We start from the raw sequence: 17,537 nt of genomic DNA, 5'->3' as shown, positions 1-17,537 counted from the left end.
ATATCAAAGAAAGAAAGGAGGCAAAGGGAAAAGGGGAGAAGAAAGGGTAAAAGATAGGAGGAAAGGCAAAAGAAGAAGAAAAGAAGGAGAAAGAAGGGAAGGAAATGAGGAGATTTCTCTCTCCAGGAGATGAACCCAATGCCTGCTCTTCCTTCCACCACTAGGCCAGCCATCCTCTCTCTCTCTCTCTCTCTCTCTCTCTCTCTCTCTCTCTCTCTCTCTCTCCCTTCCTCCCTCCCTCCCTCCCTCCCCCTCTCCCTCTCCCTCTCCCTTCCTCAATCTGTCCTTGAGCAAAAGATGAGCAAAAAGTAATGGCAAAGCTTTTTCTCTAAAGAGTATTTTGACTCGTCCTGCACATTGTGTAACAGTTGCATTTTAAAGCAGAGAACAGGGGAAATTCATCAGATCACAGAATTGGCCATTTTCCCCTTCTCTATGCAGATTATTTACAAAAAAAGCCACTTGCCCACCAGCTTAGAAAGCATATGAAAAGATAACTCCTTAAGACACTTAAAAAACACCTAGATATCTCTACCCTACATTTGAAGCCTACATCATGTGATTAACACAATAGGTTGCCATTTGGGTGGCTCAGTAGAATTTAATGAATGTGAAGTGGTGAATGTCTAGTGAGATCACATTAGCACTATAGGACAGAGGCTTTCATCTCCCTATCACAGAGTTTTCTCCTGAAGAATTTTGGAAAATGTAGTTTACGAAAGCCAAGACCACTCTGAGAATTCCAAAGGCCCACCCCAAACTACATTTCCCAGAATTATGCAGGAGCAAACTAGGTGATTGGGAGACAGAAGGTTCCATTCTAAAACACTAATGTGATCTCCACAATCTAGATCATCATTGGGATTCCATGGTTAATCAGGAATTCAAAACCCTGGTCTCTAGAGACATAGTTCAAGACACATACCACTACACCACTTTCATGGACTTTACTCAAACAAACTGAGGCTTTTGAATTCAAAAGATGGTTTTGAATTCCTTTGACTAACTGACATATTGATGTGTTGCTGCTTGCTTTTTTTCCTATGGATTTTTAGCTTGCACCTTCCAGGTTGGGTAATACAGAACGTGTATACAATAGGTCAGACTAAAAATCGCCCCAATTATTATTTTATTATTTTGCAAGAAAATTGCCCCAGTTGAATTGCCCACATACTAATAATTTTCTAGACTTGTCCACTAATTTCATCATACATTGTTACATTATTATTTTACTTTATGTTGAGACAACATTCACATTTTCTTGGCATTTCTGGCAATTGATTGCACTTCTTTTTCATGGCACATTTTAGCATAAATTCTTTGGACTCGCAAGTATATATTCTTTCTTTTCGGTGTCCCTTTTATAGGATTGTATGCATTAGCCCTAGTCCACTGGGTATTCTCTTTGTTTAAGGGTTATATTTTAATCCTTCTTTAAATAGAACTACAGTCCAGTTCTCACCGAGCTAGTAAGCTTAGATCTGCACAGCACCATTTTAGACTTCGGGTAGAAGCTAATATGATTGAAGGCTCATCATACTAAAAAAAACCAACCTAGAAAATGGGTGTGTTAGGGAGAACACAATATTCAATTTTTATGGGCAAGCAATATTGTGTATGCAAGTATCCATACCTACTTCTTCCTGATTATATCTTGCATATGTCCTATTGGTGGCCACAAAGAAGTGCCTGGTAGCACAAAAGCTATATTGAGTCCTTATAAGAGCTTTTGGGGTGACTGCTGTTGGGAATCATCCTGGACTACTCAAGTCTAGATGTAGTTAGATAGATGATAGAATTAGATTGAGGGAATCCTTTCCGTTTCCAAAGCATGCCTAGACAGGCTTTACTGTGTTTCACCCTATCCTGTGTACGTCACATCCCTTACTTTGAAGTTAGTAGAAATGTGAATCTTTAGGGACACTAACTTCCCATTGGTCAGAATGTCTTTTATGGCCCCAATAAACTAGACCATGACGTTGGAACCATTTTTTCTTTGTTCTTCAAGCTAACAACACGTCCTGCCATCTCTCTTGGCAAGATGTAACTATTTAGATGTTTGTTATTTTTCCTTTCTTATTTTTCCTTAGAAACCAGTCTAGAGTTGACTAGACAGCTCCCAAGCCTTTCTATCTACAATGGAGTTATTTTTACCTGAATAAATACCTTTTGAACTTTTATTGAGACTCTGTAGTCCATTGCAATCCTAAATGGTCAAAGGCTTCTCTTTGCTCGCCCCGTGTAAGTAACTGCTGCATTTGAAAGCTTTGCTTTTGCTACTCTGCTGATTTTTGGTGGAATCTCCCCTAGAGAGGGTTAAATTGAGTCTAACCGCTCAGAGATTACTACAACAACTGCCATCTCAGTCTGATGCAGGGGGATGCACCAAAGGCCTGCTTCTACTGTGCTATGCCTTTTTATGTTGTTGTGTATTCCACTGACAACCCTTCTGACACTGTCTCACTGACCCGCTTATGACTAGCTTATGCCACACCACCTTGCAGCCTTTTGCAGTCTTTTGATGCCACTGTTAGATGACAACAATGCTAAATGCCACTGCTGAGAAGTCCTCCATTCTGGATCTAATACTCATTCCTGCTTGCACAATGCTTAGAATGCAACTGCTGAATGTGCATGTGAGCAGGAAGCATTATAATCCCTCCACCTGATAAGAAGGAAATCTACATCTGGCTGGGTCCTGCCAGTCAATGAATTTAAACCATGATTGGTAGTTCCTGCTTCTCCCCAGGGCTATGCCAAGCCACACAGGCCACTGGGAAGAAGGAACTGGTGATCTATTGTAGCAGAAAGAACCACTGCTGCTCACTTCGACCTGCCAACTTAACATGCAGTGCCCTTTTGGCAAAAAATAATACTCAATGCTATGAGCCTCGGGTGATGCAATCCATATATGTTTAACCTCTTACAACCTTATCATACGTAGGAATCCCCCCCCCCCATATCATGTGGCAAAATGGCAGGTGCGAGGGCAACTCTGGCTCTCTGTGTGCTGCTCCAGTGTGGTGACACTTCCCCCATCACATGGGGCATAGGGGAGTGTCGCCCAAACAGGGCAGAAGTTTGGGGGAAGCGTCCAAGGATGTTTTCACCCTGGTTGGGGGTGTGGGGGCTCCATTGGAAGTCACATGATGTCATGTGAAGGCTGGCATTAGGCACTATTACAGAAGTAGGCTCAAAGCACCCTAGGACGCTTATTTTGGTAAATGTGATGCGGTCATTAGTGAACACTAAGCCTGCAGTTTGGAATGTAACACTTGAAAAACTCTTCTTTGCAGAAAGCCCACTAGCAAAACTCACATTTAGTGAACCTGGAGGTAATTTATTTTCATTCATCAATCCAAAACAGCATAATGCTCCTTACAGCCCAAGGCTCCTTAAGTAAGCAAGGCTAAAATTACTTAAATTCTCAGGAAAATAAAAAAAAAATCTACACTCTCACTAAAAGGATCTGTTTCTTGTGATTAGCATGGTCTAGACCAGTGGTTCCCAAACCTATTTGGCCTACTGCCCCCTTTCCAGAAAAAAATATTACTCAGTGCCCCCTGGAAAGGGGTGTGTGGCTTAGAGGTGTGGGCATGGCTCCTGCTCAAGAGGGCGGGACTGAGCCTCTCCCTTAGTCCAAGATGCAGGGCTGGGAGTGGGAGGTGGGCGGAGGCACAAATGGGCGGCCAGGACTGGGATGGGCGGAGTTATGAGCCCTGAGGCAGGGCTGAGCTTCTATCCCTGTCCTGCAGCACCTGCCAGGACACAGGGGGCGGGGCCTTTTCTCATGTCCCTGATGGGGCTGAACCTCTATACCCCACCCAGTGTTCTAACAAGCACCTCAAGGGAGGTATACAGAGGCTCAGCCCTGTCTCGTGCTCTTGGGAAGAGCCCCAGCCCTGCCCTTTAGTCCTAAAAGGCCTCTCAGGAGAAGAATAGAGGCTCAGCCCTGTCTCGGGCTCTTGGGAAGAAGCCACGCCCACTCCTCTAGTGGGCCCTCTGTGTCCTAACAAGCACCTCAGGTGCTCAGCCCTGTCTCCGTCACTTGGGAAGAGGCTCTGCCCCTCCCCTGGCCCCACCCCCGTCTCCTAATAGGTGCTATCACCACCCCCCTGGATCGCTGCAGTGCCCACCATGGGGCGGGGAATCACTGGTCTAGACCCTTTCCCAGAGGACCTTTTCACCAGTCTTATCCATAACAGGTATTCATACCAGCTTCTGAGCTACTTTAATGTGTCACATACTCATGCTTTCCTACTATGCAAACTATGGTCATCCTGTTTATCTTGAAAGGCTTCATTATGGGAAAGGAAGAAACTACACTGTTGCCATTCCTTATACAGAATCTCAGCAGACTTGTTGCTGACTGTTACTTTAATATAGGCTGCCCCTACCATGCCTCAGAGCAGTGGGATTCTCAGAGGACTCAGAGAAGGCTTGGATATTCACATATGTCGCCAATAACTTAATATCACTCTCTTTCCCATAGAATGTGCAACTAAAACATAGGTCCAGCCTAGCTTGATATTTTAAGATCCATACTATTCTAAATTTAATTTCATTCACGCTTCCTGTATGATGTTTGGAGAGTAAACTTTGTTACTTCCTACATGATGAGACAAATTTCCTCCACATGTATGTGAAATATGCACATATCATAATGGCAATTTTGATTTTCATTTATAGTTTTGCTTTCTCTCATTTTGTAATATGCTCTATATATTTACAGTATGTGCAAGAGATCGGGGAAATGGTCATAATTCCGACCCGGCTCACTGTTGCAGGTTTTTTTTTTTTTGTGTGTCAGGAGCAACCGGAGTTGCTTCTGGAGTGAGAGAATTGGCTGTCTGCAAGGACGTTGCCCAGGGGACACCCGGATGTTTTGATGTTGTAGCTTCCTTGTGGGAGGCTTCTCTCATGTCCCCGCATGGAGCTGGAGCTGATAGAGGGAGCTCATCCACACTCTCCCCAGGTGGGATTCGAACCTGGCAGCTTTCAGGTCAGCAACCCAACCTTCAAGTCACTTAGTCCACTACGCCATCTGGGGGCTCCACTGTTGCAGGTTGCATGGGCTTATCAAGTTGCCTTGATAGCAAATTGTATTCCCTGTTCAGCATCACACACTTATTTGTCTAAATTGTGAGCCACCCTGATTCCCCTTGGGGTGATGGGGCGGGATATAAAAATAAAGTAGTAGTAGTAGTTGTTGTTGTTATTGAGACATGAGGGAAGCCTCCCACAAGGATGGTAAACATCAAAACATCCAGGCGTCCCTGGGTAACGTCCTTGCAGACGGCCAATTCTCTCACTCCAGAAGCAACTCTGGTGGCTCCTGACATGAAACAATAATAATAATAATAATAATAATAATAATAATAATAATAATAATAATAATTAACATCTCAATCATTATCTCACATTGTTTCAACCTATGAATTAATATATGAGTTGATACTCATATTTTGGAACCAACAATAGCATTATCAAAAATTCTGCACTTTCATCATGTAGAAACTTTGAAAATATTACACATTGGTTGTAAATTTCACAATTATTACTATTTACGCATTCGAACCTGCCAATGACATATGAAACTAGAGCCTGGACTGCTATGGCCATTTACATGGAAAGAAGGATACACTATTTGGGAGAATGGAATAAACAATGTGCCACATAACAAAAGCATTTTTGGAGTTATGAACATTTTAGAATTACAAAGAGGCTTTTGTTCCCCAATACTTTTTAATGCTGAGGTCTTATCACATTGGTTGTGGCTGGTATAGTAACTCTCCATGCTGAAGGTGTTTCGTGTGGCAGGGAATGAATTACTGTACTATACATTTCCTAGCAACAGAGCATTTACACTTTCACTGTTTTATTGTTTTTAAGGATTTTTGTTTTGAGAAGAAACCCACATAATAGCATTTTCTATGCAGCCATTCTTTTATTTACCTGTTGGGAAACGGGTTCTCTTAGTGTTGTTTTATATCAAATACAAATATGAATAAATGCTAGTTTAAAATATGATGCTGTTTCTAAGAAGTATGTCACTTTTCTCCGTGCAGTACATTCCCATATAAATTAGACATTGGTGCATTTTTACTGAGGTCTGTGGCAGGTCTCTTTTAGTATTCATAGGTGTTCCAGAATAATACAATTCATTTAGGAATATGACACATCTGTGTAATTTGTAGGTGTTGACTGTCTAACCTTCAGATAACTTGATGGAAAAAATAATTCATCCATAACAGAGACCTTTACTTTTCCATCCATAGTATTCTATTTAATGTGTTAGAACTACATGAGAAAAATTGAAAAGCTAGACATACAGAACAACATGGGGGAAATCCACATTGTGCTGATGTTCATTGTCAAATATGAAGATACATGCTATCCTTGTAGAGTAGAAAAATACTTCTCTAAACCTGCTAAGCATTAGGCATTTTGCAATGGCTTAAAAAGCAAAAGAGGGTATAGACCGGACCTCAATCTAGTCTTATTTTGACACATTTAGTATAATGAACTGTGCCTCAAAAGGGTGGAGTGGAATGGTTTTAACCATTTTATCATGATCTCTGGGGGCTTTCAAAGCAGAAGTTGGACTTCAATTACACTATGTAACATGATTTTTATTTCTGGGTTATAAATGTCATTTCCTAGTTGGTTCTATTATAAAAACATGGAAATGTTTATTGAATTGCAAAAAAAAAAAAAGTTTTTGTGGGACATCCTGGAGTACATTTTGCTATAGTTTTTCAATGAATAGCTCATTGAGTGTCAACCAATTGAACATAGTTTGTGGCAGCCATAAAAATGAAGTTTTTGGAATACAACAGCTACTTTCAAAGTAAGTACCACACAATTAAACAGGAAATAACACTTTCAATCCAGGAATATTAAAATGTTTCACATTTTGTTACATAGTATTAAAGTTGTGCATAGCACTTGGAAGGGACTGGAACAACTATGCAAAACTACCATAGAGTAGAAAAATCAGTCAGTATCATATTTTCCTGACTAGGTATGATTTAGACCTCACATTATTTCCACTTTATATATGAAGACACTCCTACATTTCAGTGCATTCATTATAAATACGAATTGAAACAATTGACCGCATTTGCTAAACTGAATTTTCAATCCTAATTCAATAGGTACAGCTTGGTTAGAAATACCAAGAAATGCTCAGGCAATATGTTGCTTTGATTGGTTTGCCAACATAGCCCTTGTATGATCAGTCATGGTAACACCTGGGTTAGATTGCTGTCAGGTATTCCATGTGTAGCTGCCCTTGAAGATAGCTAAGAAACTTACATGGATGCCAAATAATAGAGCTAGACCTCTAACTGGGAGGTGTTTTAGACTTCAGTTCCCACAATTCCTAACAGCTGATAAGCTGTCTGGGATTTCTGGGAATTGAAATCCAAAATACCTGGAGAGCCAAAGTTTGCCCATGTCTGATATAACATTTGCATGATTTGATCAGAATCAATCATTTTTTTTCAAAAAAAAGTTCCAGTTCCTCTCTTGTCTTAATAATAATAATAATAATAATAATAATAATAATAATAATAATAAGCTAATAATAATAATAATAATAATAATAATAATAATAATAATAATAACCCTAATAAGCTGACGAAACAATTGATCATATTGTGCAAGGAAGCTGACGAAACCATTGATCATATCCTCAGCTGCTGTATGAAAAACTGTTGATAAAAAGCTGTTGATGAAAAACAACAGGAAAAACTCAGCGGCTATCAGGACCTCAAGATTGAACTTCAAAGACTCTGGCAGAAACCAGTGCAGGTGGTCCCGGTGGTGATGGGCACATTGGGTGCTGTGCCAAAAGATCTCAGCCGACATTTGGAAACAATAGACATTGACAAAATTACGATCTGCCAACTGCAAAAGGCCACCCTGCTGGGATCTGCACGCATCATCCGAAAATACATCACACAGTCCTAGACACTTGGGAAGTGTTCGACTTGTGGTTTTGTGAAACGAAATCCAGCATATCTATCTTGTTTGCTGTGTCATGCAACGTCGTTGTGTCAATAATAATAATAATAATAATAATAATAATAATAATAATAATAATAATAATAACACGAAATCCAGCATGTCTATCTTGTTTGCTGTGTCATACAATAAAATAATAATAATAATACAAACTAGAGCTGACAGCTGGCACAACAAAACATTGCATGGAAAGTTCCTTGACAAAATTGAAAGAAAAGCTGATAAGGAGAAGACTTGGCTCTGGCTCACAAATGGAACACTGAAGAAGGAGACAAAAGGCCTGATCCTTGCAGCCCAGGAGCAAGCCATCAGAACAAATGCAATTAAGGCCAAGATTGAAAAATCAGCTGATGACCCAAAATGCAGACTCTGCAAGGAAACCGACGAAACCAGCGATCATATCCTCAGCTGCTGTAAGAAAATCGCACAGACAGACTACAAACAGAGGCACAACTATGTGGCCCAAATGATTCATTGGAACTTAAGCCTCAAGTACCACCTCCCTGCAGTAAAAAACGGGTGGGATCACAAACCTGCAAAGGTCGTGGAAAATGAACACGTGAAGATACTGTGGGACTTCCGAATCCAGACTGACAAAGTTCTGGAACACAACACACCAGACATCACAGTTGTGGAAAAGAAAAAGGTTTGGATCATTGATGTCGCCATCCCAGGTGACAGTCGCGTTGACGAAAAAGAACAGGAAAAACTCAGCCGCTATCAGGACCTCAAGATTGAACTTCAAAGACTGGCAGAAACCAGTGCAGGTGGTCCCGGTGGTGATGGGCACACTGGGTGCTGTGCCAAAACATCTCAGCCGGAAACAATAGACATTGACAAAATTACAATCTGCCAACTGCAAAAGGTCACCCTGCTGGGATCTGCGCGCATCATCCGAAAATACATCACACAGTCCTAGACACTTGGGAAGTGTTCGACTTGTGATTTTGTGATATGAAATCCAGCATATCTATCTTGTTTGCTGTGTAACAACAACAACAACAACAATAAACTTTATTTCTACTTCACCACCATCTCCCAAAAGTTTCTCCACTGTCCTCAGCTTTCCTAATTATTGTAGTTTTCTTGTCAGGCATTGGATATGTGAGGGTTTCTACCTTATGAGCAAAATAATTCATGTAGCATGATGCCATGACTGGAATTTGCATTCTTCACCATTGGCTAACGTATCCAGGCCAATGAAACTTGCAACCCAATGAAAACTGAAGACCTACTTACTGTATATACTCGAGTATAAGCCTAGTTTTTCAGCCCCTTTTTTAAGACTGAAAAAGCCCCCCTCGGCTTATACTCGGGTGAGGGTCCTCATTGGCTTATACAGTAGAGTCTCACTTATCCAACATAAATGGGCCGGCAGAATGTTGGATAACGAATATGTTGGATAATAAGGAGGGATTAAGGAAAAGCCTATTAAACATCAAATTAGGTTATGATTTTAAAATTTAAGCACCAAAACATCATGTTATACAACAAATTTGACAGAAAAAGTAATTCAATACGCAGTAATGCTATGTAGTAATTACTGTATTTACGAATTAAGCACCAAAATATCACAATGTTTTGAAAACATTTACTACAAAAATGTGTTGGATAATCCAGAACGTTGGATAAGTGAGACTCTACTGTATTTGGGTCAGCTTATACTTGAGAATATATGGTACATTTATTATTTTTCTCTATTATTATTGGTATTACTACATTTATTATTTTTCTCTATTATTGTTGCTACTATTACATTTATTTTACTCTATTTTATTACTATTATTAATACATTTATTATTCACTCTGATCTTATTATTATTGTTGTTGCATTTATTATTTTATTCTATTTATTATTACATGTATTATTTTACTCCATTATTATTAAAAGGATACATAAGCACATTTACATTGAAGAAGATGAGAATAATGATTTGATCAGAGTTGGACAGTCTTATCTTAAATTTGGGCTTTATGTAAGTATTCAAAAACATTTAACCTACTGATGCCTCAATTAATGTAATTTTATTGGTATCTATTTTTATTTATGAAATTTACCACCCTTGGTTTAAACTGGAGTCAATGTTTTCCCAGTTTTTTTGTGGTAAAATTAGGTGCCTCGGCTTATATTCGGGTCGGCTTATACTCGAGTATATACGCTAATTCCCATTTGTGGGGAGGACATTTTCTGTCAGAAAGTGTCTAGGGGTAGATCGTGACTTGGTGCTTTAACAATCTCATCAGACAGGCCACTTTGCCCATTGCATGCTGGTTTTCTCCGTTTGTGAGATGGAGCCAATTACATGACGCATTTGTACTTCCGTCCAGGCTCCAGGATTTGCCATGATGTGTGGTGAATCCTGAAGATAATGTGATGAGGTCCTTAGTCAGACATGAACTCCAGTATCTTTTTGTTCTATATGGTAAAGACTGATGGCTTCCATATTTCTCAGTAGGTCCAAAATGTTGTGGTAAACAGCCCACAGTATTGCAAAATGCATTATACACATTCCTTGGAATGGTTATGATGTTGTCGTGAGTGCTACTTCTTTCCTCTGCCTTTTTCACTCCCCCCTTTGGATAGTAATGAATTTTATGCCCATGTGTTTCTGTTCTTTTGTCTATTTTTAATTCAAATATGTAAAAGCTTTTTAAATACAGACTCCCAGGTGTCAGTTGCTGCCTCAAGTCCCTTTTCTATCCTCTATTGTTCTCTTAATTGTTACTTCAAAACAATTAGCTGGGCATTCATATGCAAATGAATGCAAATGAACAGGGGGATTGGGTGGGAAAGAATACCACCACTCGTTAATTTCCACTTCAAGGTCTGCTGGTAGAAACAAGAAAATTGCTTAACAATGTCTTTTTTTCCCTGGGCTCTAAAGGGTGCACTCTTGAAAAAAAAAAAAAAAACTCCCCTTCCTGCTGGCTCGGCAATTGCGGAGAGCCTGCCGTTCAACTTGGTCAGAATCTCTCTCCTCTTTTTCTCATGGAGGTTATGCTAAACTTTTCCATGTTTATTGACCTTGCCTTTGCTCAAGAAAATGCCTACATAACTTAGGTGCACCACCGGCAGAGAGACTAATAAAATAATAATTGCAATATTCATTAGAAAATCGCTTCTGATAGAGAAGCTCTCGCCTTCCTACAGCCAAATCAGAAGTTCCATAATTTATGAAAAGATCATCTCTTCTTCTCTTTGCATTTTTGTGCCATAGAAGAAAAAAGACGTAATGACTGATGAGCTGAATCTCTGTGAATGAAATTCTAGGGAGATTTTCTCAGTTGCTGAGATAAATCGGATCCCTTTCAGAGGGGTTGCAGCCTATTGTGTAAAGCTGAATTACTATTTTAGGCTGTGCATACTATAACATCTCAGGAAAAGCATCAGATTATCATAGCATTCAAAAGGTATTTTGAAAGTAAACAATATAGCTTTAAAAATGCATAATCAAGGGTGCAATCACAGTCCGTGCAAAGAGAGAGACAATCCTGGCCATCAAACGATGGGCCTCTGACCCCATCATCCTTTGCCTGTGATACTCGGATCCTGTTCTCCATCTGTATGGGAAAAATGCTAATGCTATTTTAGCAAGCTGCCATAAAGCCCCAACTAGGCAACCTAGCTTCTTTTAGAGTAAGTTTTTAAAGTTTTGAGGCAAACTCTTTCATAACCAGACCTTGGGCCATAACTCTCACTTAAACTGCAGATCAAATGAGGGTCCAGTTTTTTCCAGGTTTAATTTTTCCTTTTTTATATATTTGTGTTATATTTATGTTGTCTTCAATGTGTACTTTGTAGCTATGGATCCAAGGTAAGAACAGGAGATACAAGCAGAATGGATGGGAGGAGCATGAGGAGGACTGAGAGAACGCTGACGTTTGAAAAGTGTGTGTGTACCACCTTCATTACAAATTAATTGAAAAAGAAAAGTTAAGAAGACTACTGTATCTGAAGGAAGCTGACTAGCAGAGCTATCTCGAGTGGTCTGGGGTCTTTAGACCCGAAAGAGAAAAATCTGGATCACTCAACATTGCATGTCATGGACTCTCAGCCCTAGGGTTGTAAAGATGAAATGGATTGTATAGATCCATCAGAATCTGGTTTCAGACCTGGCTATGGGACTGAGATGGCTTTGGTTGCTTTGTTTGATGACCTACACCAGGAGCTAGACAAAAAAATGTATCCCTGGTGGTTCTACTAGATCTTTTGGCAGCTTTTGATAGCATCAACCATGGGATCCCTCTGGATCACCTTGCTGAGATGGGACTTAGGGGTCCTCTTTTACAGTGGCTCCAGTCCTTCTTGGAGGGGCAAATCCAAAAAGTGGTGCTGGGGACTCTTTTTCAGCCCCTTTACCATTGGTCTGTGGTGTTTCTAAGTGTTTGATTCTGTTTATTTATTTACAGTATTTATATTCCGCTCTTCTCATCCAAAGGGGACTCGGGGTGGATTACAATGCACATTTACATGATCAGAGTTGGACAGTCTTATCTTAAATTTGAGCTTTATGTAATTATTCAAAAACATTTAACCTACTGATGCCTCAATTAATGTAATTTTATTGGTATCTATTTTTATTTCTGAAATTTACCACCCTTGGCTTATACTGGAGTCAATGTTTTCCCAGGTTTTTTTGTGGTAAAATTAGGTGCCTCGGCTTATATTCAGGTTGGCTTATACTTGAGTATATATGGTAATTCCCATTTGTGGGGAGGGCATTTTCTGTCAGAAGGTATCTAGGGGTAGATTGTGACTTGGTGCTTTAACAACCTCATCAGACAGGCCACTTTGCCCGTTGCATGCTAGTTTTCTCCCTTTGTGAGATGGAGCCAATTACATGATGCATTTATACTTCCGTCCAAGCCCCATCAGGAAAGGGGACAGTATTATCAGATGTACAACATAGACAGACAATAGAGGCAATTTAACATTTTCCTGCTTCATAAGGGTATGTTCAATCCTGGCCACAGGGGGAGCTGCCACTTCATAATCCACTGTGACACTGAGTCCTTTTGATGGTAGTACTTTCTCATTGCTCTGTTCTCATGATATTTAATATATACAGTGATACCTTGACTTAAGAGTTTAATTCTTAACTTAAAACACTGTTATCTCAAAGCAAATTTTCCTGTTGAAATTCTATTAATCCATTTCACCTCATTGACCCCCCCCCCCCATTTTTGTTACAGGTTTTTAAATAAGAAAATGTACTTTATAAATAACAAATAATGTATAAATGCACATTCACATGGAACAATAAAAAAAGAAAGATCAAAATTTAAATGCTAGAAACACAAAGTTGTGGCAAGGAAGTACACATCACAATGTGAAGAGGCAGAAGCATCTCTTTCTTCATACTGTACTCATTCCAGCTTTCTATCCTCTCTTGCTCTCTCTTTCTCTTTCTCTTTTTCTCTTCATGAAGCCAAACATACCAAGAATAACAACCACATAAAAGCAATTAACCCAAAGTTCTTCAAAGCAGACAAGAGCAAAGTATACAGCAATCGTCTAAAGCAGACAAGGCATGGGGCATGAGGCATGGAGGCATGGAGAAATGAGGCATGGAGGCTGCAGCATTGAAGCCCTAAAGCCCTGCACTTTTGCACTGGAGTTCCCCTCAGAACTCAAAATGCTGCACATATGTTGTAATGAATCTTACCTGGTAGGCCAGAAACAGAGCCTGGATAACAGTATGGCAGGCCTCCATGTTGGTAGAAAATGCCAGGGAGGCAGCCATCTTGAGTTAGGAAAGTTGGAAAAGGGGAGGAGTTAGGAGCCTCCTAGGATTGGCCAGAGGAGTGGGGAGGGGCCAAGAGTAAAAGAAGAGGAGAAGGTGGGAAGTGGAGAGGTCTGAGAAAGCTGGTGTGTGAAGGTGTAGGGCAGGGGTCCTCAAACTTTTTAAGCCGAGGGCCGGTCCACAATCCTTCAGACTGTTGAGGGGCCGGATTATCATTTGAAAAAAATATACAAACGAATTCTGATGCACACTGCACATGTCTTATTTGTAGTGCAAAAACAACAAGAAGAACAATGAAAGAACAATACAATATTTAAAAATAAAAGCAATTTTAACCAACATACATTTATCAGGATTTCAATGGGAAGTGTGGTCCTGCTTCTGGCCAATGAGATAGTCAAGTTAATTAGGGTTGTTGTTGTTGTTGTTGTGTGCCTTCAAGTCATTTCAGACTTTGGGTGAGCCTAAGTCTAAAATTTATTTATTATTTATTTACTGCATTTATTTACTACATTTGTATCCCACCCTTCTCACCCCAAAGGGGACTCAGAGCGGCTTAGAAATTATATGTACATACAATATATTATATTATTAGCATAGCACAGTATTAGCATTATATATTACTACTAGCTGTGCCCGGCCACGCATTGCTGTGGCGAAGTACAGTGGTATGGGAAATCAGATAATCTGTATTTTATAGGTAGTGTGGAAGAGGCCTAACTCTGCCTGTCCCCTGGGGTGAGTGGGATGCTAGGAGACCAAGTGGGCGGAGCTTAGCCTTCTAATTGGCAGCAATTGGATGAAAGCAATTATTCCTCTCCCTCTAATTAGGACTTTATTTTTCTTTTCTTTTTGTTGTATGAACGTAGAGGCATAGATGAGGGGTTGTGCTGCCAAGTTTAGTGTTTCTGGGATGTGTAGTTTTGTTGTTTTGTCCTAGGCTGAAATTTCATTACCCTTTTATATATATAGATATTGAACTATACAACTATACTGTAATATTATTAGTAATATTATATGTAATATAGAATATATAGTTAATATTATTATATGGTATTATTATTAGTGTTATATTGTATTACATTATAATATTATTTTCAATATTATATGTATACTAGCTGTGCCCGGCCACGCGTTGCTGTGGCGAAGTCTGGTGGTCTGGGAAATAAAGTATTGAGGAATTGGTGGTAGTTAAGGGCAAGGGTAAAGGTTTCCCCTGACATTAAGTCCAGTCATGTCTGACTCTGGAGGTTGGTGCTCATCTCCATTTCTAAGCCGAAGAGCCGGCGTTGTCCGTAGACTCCTCCAAGGTCATGTGGGATGACTACATGGAGTGGTGTTACCTTCCCGCCAGAGCAGTACCTATTGATGCACTCACATTTGCATGTTTTCGAACTTCTGGGTTGGCAGAAGCTGGAGCTAACAGTGGGGGCTCTCTCCGCTCCCCCAATTCAAACCTGTGGCCTTTCAGTCCAGAAGTTTAGCAGCTCAGCGCTTTAACACGCTGCACCATCAGGGGATATTATTTCCTAAAGGTTGTGAATATACAAAATTTTTGATTGTTTTTGTCTGTTGGAGGCAAGTATGAATGCTGGAATGAGGAAAAATGATTAGCATGTAATGGCCTTGTAGCTTTAAAGCCTGGCTGTTTCCTCCCTGAGTGAATTTTTTGTTGGGAGGTGTTAGCTGGCCCTGATTGTTTCCCGTGTGGAATTCCCTTGTTTTCAGAGAGGTGTTGTTTGCGATATTTTATGTGCTTCTACTGTCTGTGGTCCTGAGAAAACAGAGGAATTGCCAGACTTTGATGATGGGAATACTTTGTTGGGAGGTGTTAGCTGGCCCTGATTGTTTCTTGTCTGGAATTCCCTTGTTTTCAGAGTGGTGTTGTTTGTGATATTTTATGTGCTTCTAGTGTCTGTGGGCGTCAGAAAAGAGGATTTGCCAGACTTTGATGATGGGAATACTTTGTTGGGAGGTGTTAGCTGGCCCTGATTGTTTCTTGTCTGGAATTCCCTTGTTTTCAGAGTGGTGTTGTTTGTGATATTTTATGTGCTTCTAGTGTCTGTGGGCGTCAGAAAAGAGGATTTGCCAGACTTTGATGATGGGAATACTTTGTTGGGAGGTGTTAGCTGGCCCTGATTGTTTCCTGTCTGGAATTCCCTTGTTTTCAGAGTGGTGTTGTTTGTGATATTTTATGTGCTTCTAGTGTCTGTGGGCGTCAGAGAACAGAGGATTTGGCAGACTTTGGTGATGGGTATACTTTGTTGGGAGGTGTTAGCTGGCCCTGATTGTTTCCTGTGTCGAATTTCCCTGTTTTCAGAGTGTTGTTCTTTATTGAGTGTTCTGATTTTAGAGATTATATTGTTGTGCATTATTGTACCACAGTAATTATTTCATCTTACAATAGAATCTCAGTTATCCAACATTTGGTAATGCAATGTTCTGGATTATCCAACGTAGTGTGCGTTTTAGTAGTCAATTTTTTTGTAGTCAGTGTTTTAAATTGTGATACTTTTTCTGTCAAATTTGTTGTATAACATGATGTTTTGGTGGCTAATTTGTATAACGATTACCTAATTTGATGTTTAATTGGGTTTTCCTGAATCTGTTCTTATTATCCAAGAGATTCAGTTATGCAATGTTGTGCAGGGATGTTTATGTTGGATAAGTGAGATTCTACTGTATATTTATAATTTTGTAAGGAAGGCGTTTGCGTCATCCCCGGGCACTGGAAAAGGGTAAATAAATAAGAGAAGAGGAGAAGAAGGCGCTCTGTACCTGCTCAGGGGCCAGGCGGGAGGCGTGGTGGGGTAAGGTCTGCCCTTCTCCTTTGCCCCTCCATCCCGGCCCTCCCTCTCCTACCGAAGGCAGCGCCGGTGTGGTGGTGGGTTGGCAGGCCTGGTAGGCCAGGGAAGAGCGGGCTCCGGTGGAGGCGCAGGCCCGGGGCGTAGCGGCTTCCTCCCCGCCTCGCGCTTCCCGGTGCCGGCCTCCATGTTCTTCCCGCGGAGGAGGATAGGAGGAGGCCTGAGCAGCGGCGAGGAGGAGGAGGGGGAGAACGGGGCCGGGAAGGCGGGCGATGGGGCGCTCATCCGCCGCTGCAGGGCCGAGAGGAAGGAAAAGGGGTGGGAAAGGAACCTCCACACACACAGAGAGAGGCAGGACTCGCTTTCCCAAGCGCCTCAAGCGGAGGTAACATTGTTGGCGCGAAACACCGGGAAGGTACTGAGGGAGGGGGAAAGTAGCCTTTTTTGTTTCCCAGGCGAGATGTGAGGCCAGGGGCGGGCCAGCATAGGCCCTCCGGGTGTTTTGGAGTGGAACTCCCAATTCGAGGATGGGGAGCTCAGCCTCGTGAGGCGGAGATGTGCCTTCTCCTGGCGAGTCTCTGGCTTCGGCGGTGGAGGCGGCGATAGAGGGGGAGGGAGGGGGGACGGTTTTGTGTGTGCACGCGCACGCGGGGGAAGAGTTGGGAGGATTGTGTTTGTGCGCATGCGCACATCGCCTGTTGTGTTTTTTTGGTGTTGTGATTGTGTTTTTTGTTTGTTTGTGTTGTATCTTACTGGAGGCGGGGATGATGGATTGCGTTGCCAATTTTCGAGTTTGGGGGGGCTGTAGATTTGTTGTTTTGTCCATCGCCGTGATGCCATCACTCTTTTATATATATAGATACAATATATTATATTATAAAACTGAGGGTGGGGGCCAGGTAAATGACCTTGGAGGGCCGCATCCGGCCCCTGGGCCTTAGTTTGGGGACCCCTGGTGTAG

At 41.1% G+C, this 17,537-nt stretch overlaps 1 long non-coding RNA gene across 1 annotated transcript in view; it reads right to left on the bottom strand.

The window, feature by feature from the left end:
- Positions 1-13,783, bottom strand: part of LOC134299403 (uncharacterized) — a 90,970-nt gene extending 77,187 nt beyond the window's left edge. Inside the window, exon 1 of the long non-coding RNA XR_010006603.1 lies at positions 13,695-13,783. This is a non-coding gene — a long non-coding RNA (uncharacterized LOC134299403). The remainder of the gene's footprint in view (positions 1-13,694) is intronic.
- Positions 13,784-17,537: the final 3,754 nt, after the last annotated feature.

Source organism: Anolis carolinensis, chromosome 5, assembly GCF_035594765.1.
Source record: "Anolis carolinensis isolate JA03-04 chromosome 5, rAnoCar3.1.pri, whole genome shotgun sequence".
In the NCBI taxonomy this organism is placed as follows: Eukaryota; Metazoa; Chordata; class Lepidosauria; order Squamata; family Dactyloidae; genus Anolis; species Anolis carolinensis.
This window is presented reverse-complemented; position numbering and strand designations above follow the sequence as displayed.